This window comes from Petaurus breviceps, unplaced genomic scaffold (genome assembly GCF_028583685.1).
Source record: "Petaurus breviceps papuanus isolate PSGF00001 unplaced genomic scaffold, PetGlider_PUasm1.0 80, whole genome shotgun sequence".
NCBI classification, from domain to species: Eukaryota; Metazoa; Chordata; class Mammalia; order Diprotodontia; family Petauridae; genus Petaurus; species Petaurus breviceps.
The window spans coordinates 15307806-15320379 of record NW_027186540.1 but is presented as its reverse complement, the minus strand read 5'-3'; the positions used below and the strand labels follow the sequence as shown (position 1 = coordinate 15320379).

At 33.2% G+C, this 12574-nt stretch overlaps 1 protein-coding gene across 1 annotated transcript in view; it reads right to left on the bottom strand.

The window, feature by feature from the left end:
* LOC138176027 (cadherin-related family member 4-like) overlaps positions 1-11522 on the bottom strand; it is a 133058-nt gene extending 121536 nt beyond the window's left edge. Inside the window, exon 1 of the mRNA XM_069106754.1 lies at positions 11341-11522. The gene's annotated coding sequence lies outside the window, so the exon portion shown is untranslated. The remainder of the gene's footprint in view (positions 1-11340) is intronic.
* Positions 11523-12574: the final 1052 nt, after the last annotated feature.

The window sequence follows — 12574 nt, the reverse complement described above, 5'->3', positions numbered from 1 at the left end:
TTCCAGATTATTTTAACAGACGAAGAAACTGAGGCAAACAGGGTTAAGTGACTTGCCCAGGGTCACACAGCTAGTGTGTGAGGATGGATTTGAATTAAGATCTTCTTGACTCCAGGTCCTGCACTCTATCCTCTGTGCCACCTAGCTGTACCATTTATTATATATGTGTATGTTTATTCTGTATAAACACGTGCATGTTATCTAAATGCACTGAGAGCAAATATTGTTTCCTTTTTTTGGTCTTTTATTCCCAGAGCCTTGCACATAATAATTGTTTACTCAATCCTTGCTGACTGATTGAACTAGAAGACAACACTTTGTAGAAATAAAGAATGTTTTAAATAATTAGAGAGACCTTAATTCATGTTTGGGCCAAGCCAATATAATATATATGGCAATGCTATCTAATTCCATTTATAGATTTACTGCCATAGCAATGAAATTCTTTTTAAAAAGAAAATAATTTTTTAGTGGAACAAATGGTAAGAATACAAAAAACAATAATGAAAAAAGCAGAAACTAAAGTGGTCTAGCATTAATATATCACAAACTACCCTCAAAAGGTAATAATAACCAAAATTTATTAGTACTACTTAAAAAATAGGAAGACTGATAACTGGGACAGACTAAGTAAGTAAGAACCAGAATCAATTGAACATTTTGATTTAGTATTTGATAAAACCAAGAACAAAACCTACTAGACATGACACCCTATTTAACAAAAACAGCTAGGAAAACGTTAAAGCAATTTGGCAATTTATGAAAAAATTATATTGTAGTGCCAATGCAATATTCACAGTGCCCACAGTCACTGTAAATATACCTGCATGGTGCTCAATCACAAAATATAACAGACTCTCCATATAGAAGACAGAAGCAAAACATTTATTCAGACCCCAGAAAACCAAATCCCCAAACCAGTAAGTCAATTCCATTGTAGTAGCAAAGAAGTTAATGTCACAACAGCATAGAGAGCCATAGACTACTTTAACCTCCCCACAATCCAACATTTACTCACAAGCCTAACTGTCTGCTTGCTTATTGTCCTCTCTCCTCCCATTGTCTAGCTGTTCTGACTCCCAGGTTCTTGTGGAGTCTGCTCCACCCTTCAGGAAACTCCTCCCACAAAAGGTTCCATGTGATTACATTAAGCCTATTAGGGGGCAGAGTTTGTTTTCAAAGCAGGGAAGGTCTTCAAATTTCCTTAGGCTTATTAATAGACAGGGAAGATCTTCAAATTACTATTACCATTACATATATTTAGACTGATACTTTCAACCATATACTAAAATAATCTCTAAAAGGACATGTGACCTAAATAAAAAAGGTCATATTATTTGAAAAATATTAGAGGGGAATGAAAGGAGGTACCTTCTGCAACTATGACTTTGGGGAGAATGCAAGGGATACAAGAAGATAAAAAAGAAAATATATAAATTAAATTAAAAGACCTGCACAAAAGCTTAATGGAGTTATACTAAATGAAGCAATCAACTGAGGGGATGTCTTTACATCAAATATTTCTCATGAAGTTCTTGTAACTAAAGACAACAGGCAAGCAGACAGTTAAGCTTATGAGTAAATGTTGGTTTGTGGGGAGGCTAAAGTATTCTGTGGCTCTCTATGCTATAGTGAAAAGAAATCCTGGTAGTCAAGAAGACCACTTTTCTAGTCTGGTTTCTAACACATACTATGTGACTCCAAGCAAATCACTTAACATCATTGAGCCCCAAACAACTCTTTAAGATGATAAATTGCAGAGGAAGTATTGATTCATATTGGTAAGGAGAATTCAAATTCATCTCAAGGGCCTATGTCCCAAGGAGCTAAAAACAGATCTTATGACATATATACAAAAAAAAAATTGTAGCACTTTTCATGGTAGCAAACACATACATACAAACCTGAAGGAAAATGGTTGTCATTGATTCTGAAATGGCTGAACAAATTTTGATGCATGCATGTAATGGAATGCTATTTGCCATAAGAAATAAAAAAAATATGAAGAATTCAGAGTAACTTGGAAAGACTTGTTTGAACTAATGTGGAGCATGGTATCCAGAACCAAGAAAACAATTTACATAGTGACTGCATTAATGTAAAGGAAAACAACATTGAAAGACATCACAATTCTGATCAATGCCATGACCAATCTTCACTTCAGAGGCCTGGCAGTAAAATATGCCCCCCTTCTCTTGGCAGGAAGATGGTGGAGTAAATTTTAAAAATGAGGCATTAATTGGCAGACACAGTCAGTGTTTTGATTTGTTTTGTTTAACTATATTTCTTTGTTGTAAGAGAGGGTTGTATGTTAGGGGGAAATCATTGAAAAGTGACAATGATATTAAAATATCAAAATTTATGATAATTATTATAATAAATAAATTGCATTGGTTATGCTAGAGATAACCAAGGTCTCCTCTGGTCTTTTTTAACATATTTGTTTATCTTATGTTTTTTTTTTTCCTAAACTTGACAAGCAAAACCAAACGTGAATATTTTCATATACATAAAAAAGGATTTTATGTGAGGCCACAAATTTTTATTATCTACAACTTTTGTTTTGTAAGTATGTATTTACTCAGAATATCAATCAGTTCCCAAAGCTGTTTCATTTGTCTGTTAACCCTCTGAACACCTTCTGTCCTTTATTTTTTAATTTTAATTTTTTTGGCTATGTCTAAAATTGAATTTTTTTCATTCTTCTTATTCTGTCCATTATCTTGCTGTCAGAATGTAGGTATCATGCTTCATAACTGATTCTCCAGAATTATGGTTGAACTTTGTATTGTTCAGAGCTCTTAACTATCTTAGAGTTTGTAATGTTTTTAGTATAGTTTAAATTATTCTCCTGGTTCTCTTCACTTCATTCTGTTCCCAATCAAATAAGTCTTTTTAGATCTCTCTAAAATCTCTTTCATTGCTTTTCACAAAAAATAGTATCCCATTACATTTATGTACCATTCACCAAATAATAGACACTACTTTAGTTTCCAATTCTTTGATAACACAAAAAGAGCTGCTACAAATATCTGTGTACTTATAAGACATTTTCCTTTAAAAAAAATCTCTTTTAGGGTAGCCTAGTGGATGTTATCACTGCCTCTAAGGGTATGTATAGTTCAGTAACTTTGAGCTTAGCTCCAAATTGCTTTCCAGAATGTCTATATCAATTCACATCTCTACCAACAGTGTAGAGATGTTTTGCTGTTGCCCCTCCAATATCTGTAATTTTTTCTTTTTTTAATCAACCATGCTAAATTTATGGGTATGAGTTGGGATCTCAGAGATGCTTTAATTTGTGTTTCACTAAGTATTTGTTATTTTGAACTTTTAAAAATATGGTTATAGAGAGCTTGGATTTTATCACTTCAGAATGGCCTGTTTATATGTTTTCACTCCTTATCTTTTAGGATCTTTTGTGCATTTGCTTTAAATGTTGAATTGATGCCTCTTTTCTTCTTATCTCTTTGGAAGAAATCACCCTCATGGGCCTTCCTATTACCCCAAATACTCCATCTCCTACCAAAAAAATTCCCATATAACAAGTTAGCACAGTCAAGGCACAGAAATTCACACATTGGCCATTCCCAAAGACATATATCTAATTCTGCACCTCTAGTACAACAGCTATCAACTTTCTAAAGTCATAGTTGCTTTGATTAGAGTTCTTGAGTCTTTCAAAGTTGTTGTTGGGTTTTGTTTGTTTCTTTGTTTGTTTTTGTTTTTTTGTTTTTTTTTTTGCTTTTTGGAGGGCAATTAGGGTTAAGTGACTTGCCCAAAGTCACACGGCTAGTATGTATTAACTGTCTGAGGCCGGATTTGAACTCAAAACTTCCTGACTCCAGGGCCAGTGCTCTATTTACTGCACCACCTAGCTGCACCAGAATTAAACAATCTTTTTTTTCTTTTCTTTTCTTTTTTTTTTTGCTTTTTGGAGGGCAACTTGGGGTTCAGTAACATGCCCAAGGTCACATGGCTAGTTTTTTTGTGTTAGGTGTCTGAAGCCGGATTTGAACTCAGGTCCCTCCTGACTCCAGGGCCGGTGCTCTATTCACTGCACCACCTAGCCACTCCCAAAGTTGTTTTTCTTTATAATACTTTAGTCATTATATAAATTGTTCTTCTTCTGCTCATCTAACTAAGCATTAATCCATAAAAAAATTTCTAGGGGGGTCTCTGAAATTAACGTGTCATTTTTTTAGAGTGCAATAATATTCCATTAAATTCATATACAAGGTGAATACAGTCATTTCTTATTTGATGAGCACCTTATTAGTTTCTGATTTTTTGCCACAAGAATTGCTGTGTAATCTTTGTGATATTTTGCTGTATTCTCCTTAATGAACCTTTATTTAATTATTTTTGTCAATGTTCATTAGAAATATTGGTCTATTAACTTCCTTGTATGTTTTGACTCTCAGATTTTGATCTCTTCTTGATGGATTGTATGGTAATTTAAAAAAGACATAATTAATAATATTTATTTTATATCTTACTTTTGGTTTTTTTTTTTTTTTGCTTTTTTGGAGGGGGGAAGGCAGGGCAATGAGGGTTGACTTGCCCAAAGTCACACAGCTAGTAAATGTTAAGTATCTGAGGCCAGATTTGAACTCAGGTCCTTCTGACTACAGGCTCTATTCGCTGCACCACCTAGCTCTCCTCTATATTTTACTTTTTAATTGACTTATTTCAATTAAAATTTAGTTGACTCTTTAGGATTCTTTAAGTAAAAATCATCTATGAAAAGCAATAAAATGATTTCCTTAATATAATCATTCTCTTGATTTATTTTTTAAATATTTTTACTTTCCTCTGTTATATCCTATTTATCCTGTATATAGTTTGCTTTGTATATATGTCATTTCTCCCATTAGATTGTAAGTTCCCTGAACACAGGAATTGCCTTTCACCTCTATTTGTATGCCCAAGCACTTAGTACATTGCCTAGCACATAGTAGGCACTTAATTTATTAGAGTGAGTATTTGCTATTATTATTGCTAATGCTAGGATTTGAAGAACTATAGCAAATGTGAAAATTAACAACTGTCTTTTCCTTAATTCTTACAGCCTGTACCATTTCTGCTAGCTTTTGCCTTTAGATAGATGCTATTTATCCCAGTGCTTTTTAATGTATTTAGCAGAAATTGGCATGCTATTTTGTCAAAAGTTTTTGTTTTCATTTTTTTTTTTGCTTTTTTTGGAGGGGTTAAGTGACTAGTCCAAGGTCACATGGCACGCGTGTGTGTGTGTGTGTGTGTGTGTGTGTGTGTGTTGTGTCTGAGGCTGGATCCAAACCCAGATTCTCCTGACTCCAGGGCCAGTGCTCTATTCACTGTACCACCTAGCCACCCCTGGTTTCTATATTTCTTCATAAAATAATGTATTTTTTTTGTTTTTGCTTTTAATATTTTATAGAATATCTATATTTTCCCTAATATTGATCCATCCCTGAATTTCTGATATAAATCGAACCTGGCCACAAGTATATGATCATTTTAATATGTTTCCATAGCCTTGTACTTAATACAATATTCAATACTTTTGTGTTGATATTAAGGATCTTGAGCTACATTTATTCTTCTTTTGCTTTGTTTCTCATGTTTCCTTAAATTATTTTTGTACTAGTACACCGTAATATGTTTTTTAAAGGTACCATGAGCAACTGAGAAGCATGAACATGTGAACACACACACACACACACACACACACACACTCACTCACTCCCCCCCCCCCATATTTGCATTCGGCAATTGCCAGATTTCTAGGATATCTAACATTTCTAAAACTGTATTCAGGTCCTTGCTTATCTTTTTTTTTTATTAGATTTGTCCAAGTCTGAGAGTAATATATTGAAGTCCCTAAATGCTCACAATTTCCCCCTGTAATTCAATTAATCTTTCCTTTACATCCATAGATGCTATGCATTTTGGTCCACATATCTTAAGCAACAATATTATTTCATTGTCGATAATGGCTTTGAGTTTAAAGTAAACTCCCTCTCTCTCTTTTTTCAATATGTCTACTTCTACTGTTGCCTTGATTGAGAATATTGTTATCCCTGCTTTAAAAAAAATTACCTAGATCATAATAAATTCTGATGAGTATAATAAATGTTAATTACATGCAAGTCTTTATTTTTCAAGTGTATTTCATATAAATAATCTGTTTTTTTTTTTAATTTGGGTTTCTAATCCATTCTTATATTACCCTTCATTTTATGAGTGAATTTATTTCATTCATATTCATAGTTATGACTATGATTTATATAGTTTCCTCCATCATATCTTCTTATATAGTCAGTCTTGATTAGTGTGAATAATGAATCCTATGAAGTAGACACATGTATTCAAATTCACACTATTCAAAGTTATAATTATGTAATATATAGTAAATGGTTCTATCTCATTGGAAATATGCAATGTTAATTCAAATAATGTAAACACTTAGGGGAATTTGTTATTCATACTAATTGGGATATAGTTGTAAATTTCCCCTTTCTTTACTCCCCATTTGAAAAGAAGAGGATAGTGAAAACAAAGGAGTTTTCTTAACACTAGTGATTTATAATTGACGAAACTTTTTTCCCTACTAGACTGCCCCTTTTGCCTTACCTTTGCCCAGAACCAGACCACTGGTATTACTTTTATTTTGGTATTATCTCTATTTTTCTGTCCTTACCATCTTTATGACCTATCCTCTGAAGTAGAAGTTAATTTTGCTTAAAACTATTTCCTCTCTGATTCTACTACCCCTCTTAAGTCCTATTGTCTCTATCTGTATTTGTACCCATTTCTCTGTTAAGTGTAATTATTTCACCAAACTTTTTGTGTATATTTTATGTGTCTGTCCAGTTCAGATAAGAATGGGATTCATGTCATATTCCCTTTCTAGAATTCTTCCTCCATATGTGTATATTTTTCTCACACAGCCCAATATTGAAACACAGTAAGTTATACAACCTACTCCCTCATTTTTTCTGTGTATTCCTTTTTCCATTCCTTTTGTAATTAGAGAATATGAATTCATATTATGACTGCCACTTCCCTCTTTCAAGACCATAAAACAAACAAACCAACAAAACCCACCCCTAGTTCTTCTGTTTTTCTTATTGAATTCCTTCTATGACTCTTGAACACATTAGAATTTTGAAAGGAAACTTGTTTCTTTTCTCCCTGTGAGGATATACATACCTCATACTTCATATTATTTAGCTTCATCATTGATCAAGTACATTTACATTTCTCAATTTCCCTTGACTCTATGTTTGTGATTCAAAGCTTCTACTCATCTCTGTTCTTTTCATTAGTCATTCTTTGGACAGCAACATGATCAAATCAATCAATACTTAAAAGAAATTAACTCTGACTATTCATTGGAAGGAAAAAATACTAAAGTAGAAGATTAAATATTTTGGCCATATGATGAGAAGAGAGAACTCACTGGAAAAGATTCTGATGCTAGGAAAGACTGAAATAAAGAGAAGAAGGGGATGGTAGGTGATGAGATGGATAGATAGTTTCATGGAAGCAACGAACATGAGCTTGGATAGACTTCAGGAAATAATGGAGAACAGATGAGCTTGTTGCACTATGGTCCATAGGGTTATGAAGAATTGGATATGACTAAACAACATATTTTTATTGCTTGTTTGTTTTTTGAGGGGGAAAGCCAAGGCAGTTGGGATTAAGTGACTTACTCAAGGTCACACAGCTAATAAGTGTGAAGTGTTGAGGCCTGATTTGAACTTGGGTCCTCCTGATTCCAGAGCCGGTGCTCTTTTCACTGTGTCACCTAGCTTCCCCAAAACAACATATTTTTAAAGGCCCACTTTTCCACTGTAAGATATGGATCTTAAATATTGCCATTTTTATTTGTAAGTCTTTATTGACCTCCTTTTACAATATTACATTCTAAGATTTTTATCTAATTATAGTAGTAATTACCAGATCTTGTGGGACACTGACTATGAAGCATTAGTTTTTAAATTTTTCTTCTAGTTGCTTGCAATATTTTACTTTGACATAAAAGCTCTGCATTATTTCAACAATGCTTCATTTTGGGGGTGGATTCTTTCAGGAGGTAATCAGTGGATTTTATGTTTCACTTTTCTCTCTGGTTCTAGTAAAAATATTGTTTTAAATTATAATTTCTTGAAATTTGGTGTCCTGATTTTATTTTTATTTTTGGTCATGGATTGCAGTTGAGTCTGTTGATTCTTAAAGTATATCTCTTGACCTATTTTACAAATTAGTTGTTTTTGAAAGTAGATATCTTACATTTTCATCCATCGTTTCAAACTCATTTTCTGATATTTATTGTTTTTTCTTAGATTTAACTGATTTCTGTTTGGTGTATTATAATTCTCAGGAAAGCCAATATTTGGGCAAGCTTTACCTTGTTTTTTATTATGCCATTTTTTTCTTTTCTTCTTTTCTCCAGAGCTTTGATTTGATTTTTAATCTCTTGCTTCATTTTTTCTATGTATTTATGCAAACTTTTTGGAGTTGCTCTTGCACTACTTTAATTTTCATGGAATCTGCTATTTGGAGAAAATTTTCCACCTCTTCTCCTAAACCAGTTATTAGCCTTATAGTTTACTAATGCTGATATCTTTCATTTACATTTTTCTTTTTTCCTATTGTTTTATTTCTTCCTAATATTTTTGTAATTCTCATGACCAAGTCATTTTTTTTTCTTTTTAACCTCTACTTGCAGTTCTGAACTTGTCTATTTCTTCCAGGATTACCTTCAGGCAGTTCTTTATCCAGAGTATTTCTTTATAGCATTTGTCTTCTTCTGTTTACTCATATGTCCCTTTTTGGTTTCTGATTTGAATTTTTGTACCAAGGTCAGTTTCCATCCTTCTTACATTTTTGGTTGGAATATCCAGTCCCTACTTGCTCCTAATCTCAATTTCAAGGTTGCTCAGCATTGATATCTACTTCTCTAAATATGTCTACATTTAGAATTCTGTGAAGCTTTAGTATCCCTGCTCAGTATTCTGTAGTTAGCTATCTCCATTCAGGGATATGCAAAAGATTTCCATGCTCCACTGAGCTCTCCTTGATATATGTATTATAGGCAAGACTGTGTCTCACCTCCTAGGGTTTCCTAGCTTGTTTGCTGCTATAGGCTTTTGTCCCTACTAGGGCATCTCTAGTCAAGGTATTGTGGGCTTCTGTCCCAAAAGAGCCTTCCTAATTTGTGTGTTTTTATGAGTTTCTGTTGCACTAGGGTTTCCCTGAACCATATGCTGTTATAGATTTCAGAATTCTTCATCTGGACGTATTTGGACTTTCCAAAACCTTCCAGTGCTCAGTGTTTTTGCCTGCCTTTTATGAAGTTTTAGCCTGAATGAAGTAATATATTGATGCTGTTCTTCAGATTTCTTGATCATTATTCTATCTAGTTTTTATTCCCCCTTAGATCATTGCTGCAACATATTTGAGAGGCCTGGGCTCCTCTTCTAACCTTCATACCACTACCTTAGCCCAAAGTCCCTTCCAGTTTTTTTTGTTGTTGTTATTAAGGGAAAAAAATAATTTAATTCAACCAGATAAACATTTAGGAAATACTGTGTACAAATACCATCCATGGTTGGTGCTAGATTTATAAAGATAATAACTAAAATCTTTACCCTCAAAGAATTTATATTCTACTGGTATGATTCAACATACATATAAGTAGAAAAAATATAAAGTACATGGAAAAGACTAAGTAAAATTACTAGACAAAGTAACTTAAGTAGAACTGCTACAAATTTATAAGAACAAGTGTCATTCTCCAATACATAATTGGTCAAGGAATATAAACAGGCTATTTTCAAGAGAAAAAGCACAAATTATCAACACCTACTTTGAAAGTATTCAAAGTCATAATAATCAGAGAATTACAACTTGAAGCAACTATTAGATAACATCTTGCTCTCAGAAAATGGCAAATATGATAAAAGATGATGCAATTCAATGTTGTTGAGAATTCAGGGAAATATACAGTTCACTGTAGTTGAAACTGCTTTGACTATTTTGTAAAGCAATAGTGCGATGTATAATAAATACTAACAAAAAATGTATACCCTTTGATTCAGATATCACATTTTGGGCTTATATCCTAAGCAGGGTAGTAATGGGATGAAAGGGCTCTTCTCTACAAAAAAAAAGTCTAGTGGCTGTTGGTAACAGCAAAAATATAAAAAATAAATTATGTACCCAACAATTGAGGAATATATAAACAAACTCTACTACATGAATATAGATTCACATAATTGAAAGGGATCTCAAAGTCCATGAAATCCCTTAGTAGTAAATTCTCACTAGTAAACTAGAATTACTAAAACTTTCCCAAAAGTTGGGCATGAAGCTAATGTTTAAAGGGAGATTTACTGAGGGGAATCTAACTAAACCCAAAGCAGCCAATTCCACTTTGGAGTATTTCTAATTATTAGGAAGTATTTTCTTGGAGCAAGTTTGGCTCTTTGTAGTTTCTACATACTATCATTTGACAAGCATATTTCCTCTTCCATATGACAACCTCTCAAATACTTCAGGAGGGTTCACATATCTTGGGGAGAGGGGAGCTAAATATCCTTTTTTCCAGGCTAAATATTCAGTCCCTTTTCTGAGTCTTATATGGCATAAATGTGGTGCCTCTGATGTTTAGTTTACTGTAAGGAATGACAAATATAAGGAATATATAAAGTCAAATGATATGAAATGATGCAGAGTGAAAAAATCATAATCAAAAGAACAACATACACAATGACTTCAGCTATTGAAAAGGAATCTGTGCCAAACCGTTGCAAAACAAGGGGTAAATGCAAGCTATAGTGATAAAATCTAATTAAAGGACACTTTTTTTTTTAAATTCAAAGGCAAACAACAAAGATAAAGTGTATATGTGGTTATTTGGTTCTTCTAAAGTCAAAACATTTTAAAATATTGTTCTTAATTGTACATGGAAACTAGATTTGTGTGCATTCTTTTTTTCTTTTGTTTATGCAATAATTAGTGTTGTTGGAGGGAAATAAGTAAATATTTTTAAAATTATTTTTCTAAAAGTAATATAAGGATTGTGAAAGATAGATATGAGGCAGAAATGCATGTCCAGCCTGCTAACAGATAGGTGACCAACACATTCACTGCTCGGCCATTTATACAACTTGTCTAGTAGCAGCCTTTATTTCTTCCCTTTTTATAGTCAGTTTCATTCTGAAGAGGGGGTAGGGAACCCTACCAACACTCCCTCTAAAGGGGAAATACAAATAAATTAGCTGTATTTGCTATTTTTAGATTCCGAATATTTAACGGAAATAGTTTAAAAGCATATAATAAACTTACCAGGGTCCAAACCAAACACAGTCTGTTGAGTTTTAAAAGAATAGGTGATGTTGCTATCTTCATCTCGATCTGTAGCTTTTACTCTTGCTATAATATCTCCAACAGATTTCTTCTCAGTCACGTTAATGGAATTGAAAGGAAATGATCTAAACCAAAGAAAATCATTTGCTGGTGAATGAAAAATGTTGAGGATGTAAGTTCAGGCACACACATTTGCCAAGTTATGGAGGTCTGCAAAACTTCATTGAGATTTGTGATGATACCACCCTCCTTTTTTCTGGTATTTAAACTTCTTCAAAAACTATTCAAGTGCTTGAGAAAATCCATCTGTGGTACAAGGTTACTTTATTTTTTGTAGGTGCATTAACTCTTCCAAACCATTTAGTCTGTGGCTATGTTAACATGACATCAAATAGCTAGAAGAAAACGTAAAATGCCAGTGAAATATTCAAGTAGTTTGTCTGAATATGAGATGTGTGTGTGTGTATACACATATGCAAATACATAGAGTTTTGCAAGTCTTAAAGCACTATAAAAAACATGTTATTAACATTATTACAAAACAACAAACATTTAATTTTAGGAACATTTCAACAATTCAATTGGTGTCTTAATTTTCATCTGGATTTCTGGTATCATATAGACATATTCAAATTAACAACTTACTAGAGTAAACTGTCAGTGCAATTTTTTCCTCTTAAAATGTCCTGTCTATCCTCTCCATCTCCATCCATAGATTTGCACTCTATGCAAATCCTTCTCATTCTTCAAGGCTCTGATCAAGGTCAATGTCTTCAAGGCAATCTCTTTGACTACTACCACCCACAACAGTCACTCTACAAACTTATAACTTTTATTGTAAGTACCGCTAATTGGCCATTTAATAATACACTGCCACAGCTTATGTATTGTTGACTTGCATAAAATTTGGAGAAGCAAAATAGCTTAATGAATAGAGGATTAACCTCAGAGTCAAGAAGACCTTAGGTCTAGTCCTGTTTCTAAAACATACTGGTTCTGGGACCATGGTAGTCACTTAACTTTTCATTGCCTTAGGCAATTCTCACAGGATTCAGCAAACTACAGATTATTTAGCCCTTGAAATATTTTGTATGGTTGAGAGCTAAGAATGGTTTTTAATTTAAGCATAAAATAAAGTTACCAGATCTCTGCTCAAAGAGCAAGTTACTTACAAACTGTCATTATGCAATGGTAAAAGGAACTTTCACAAAGG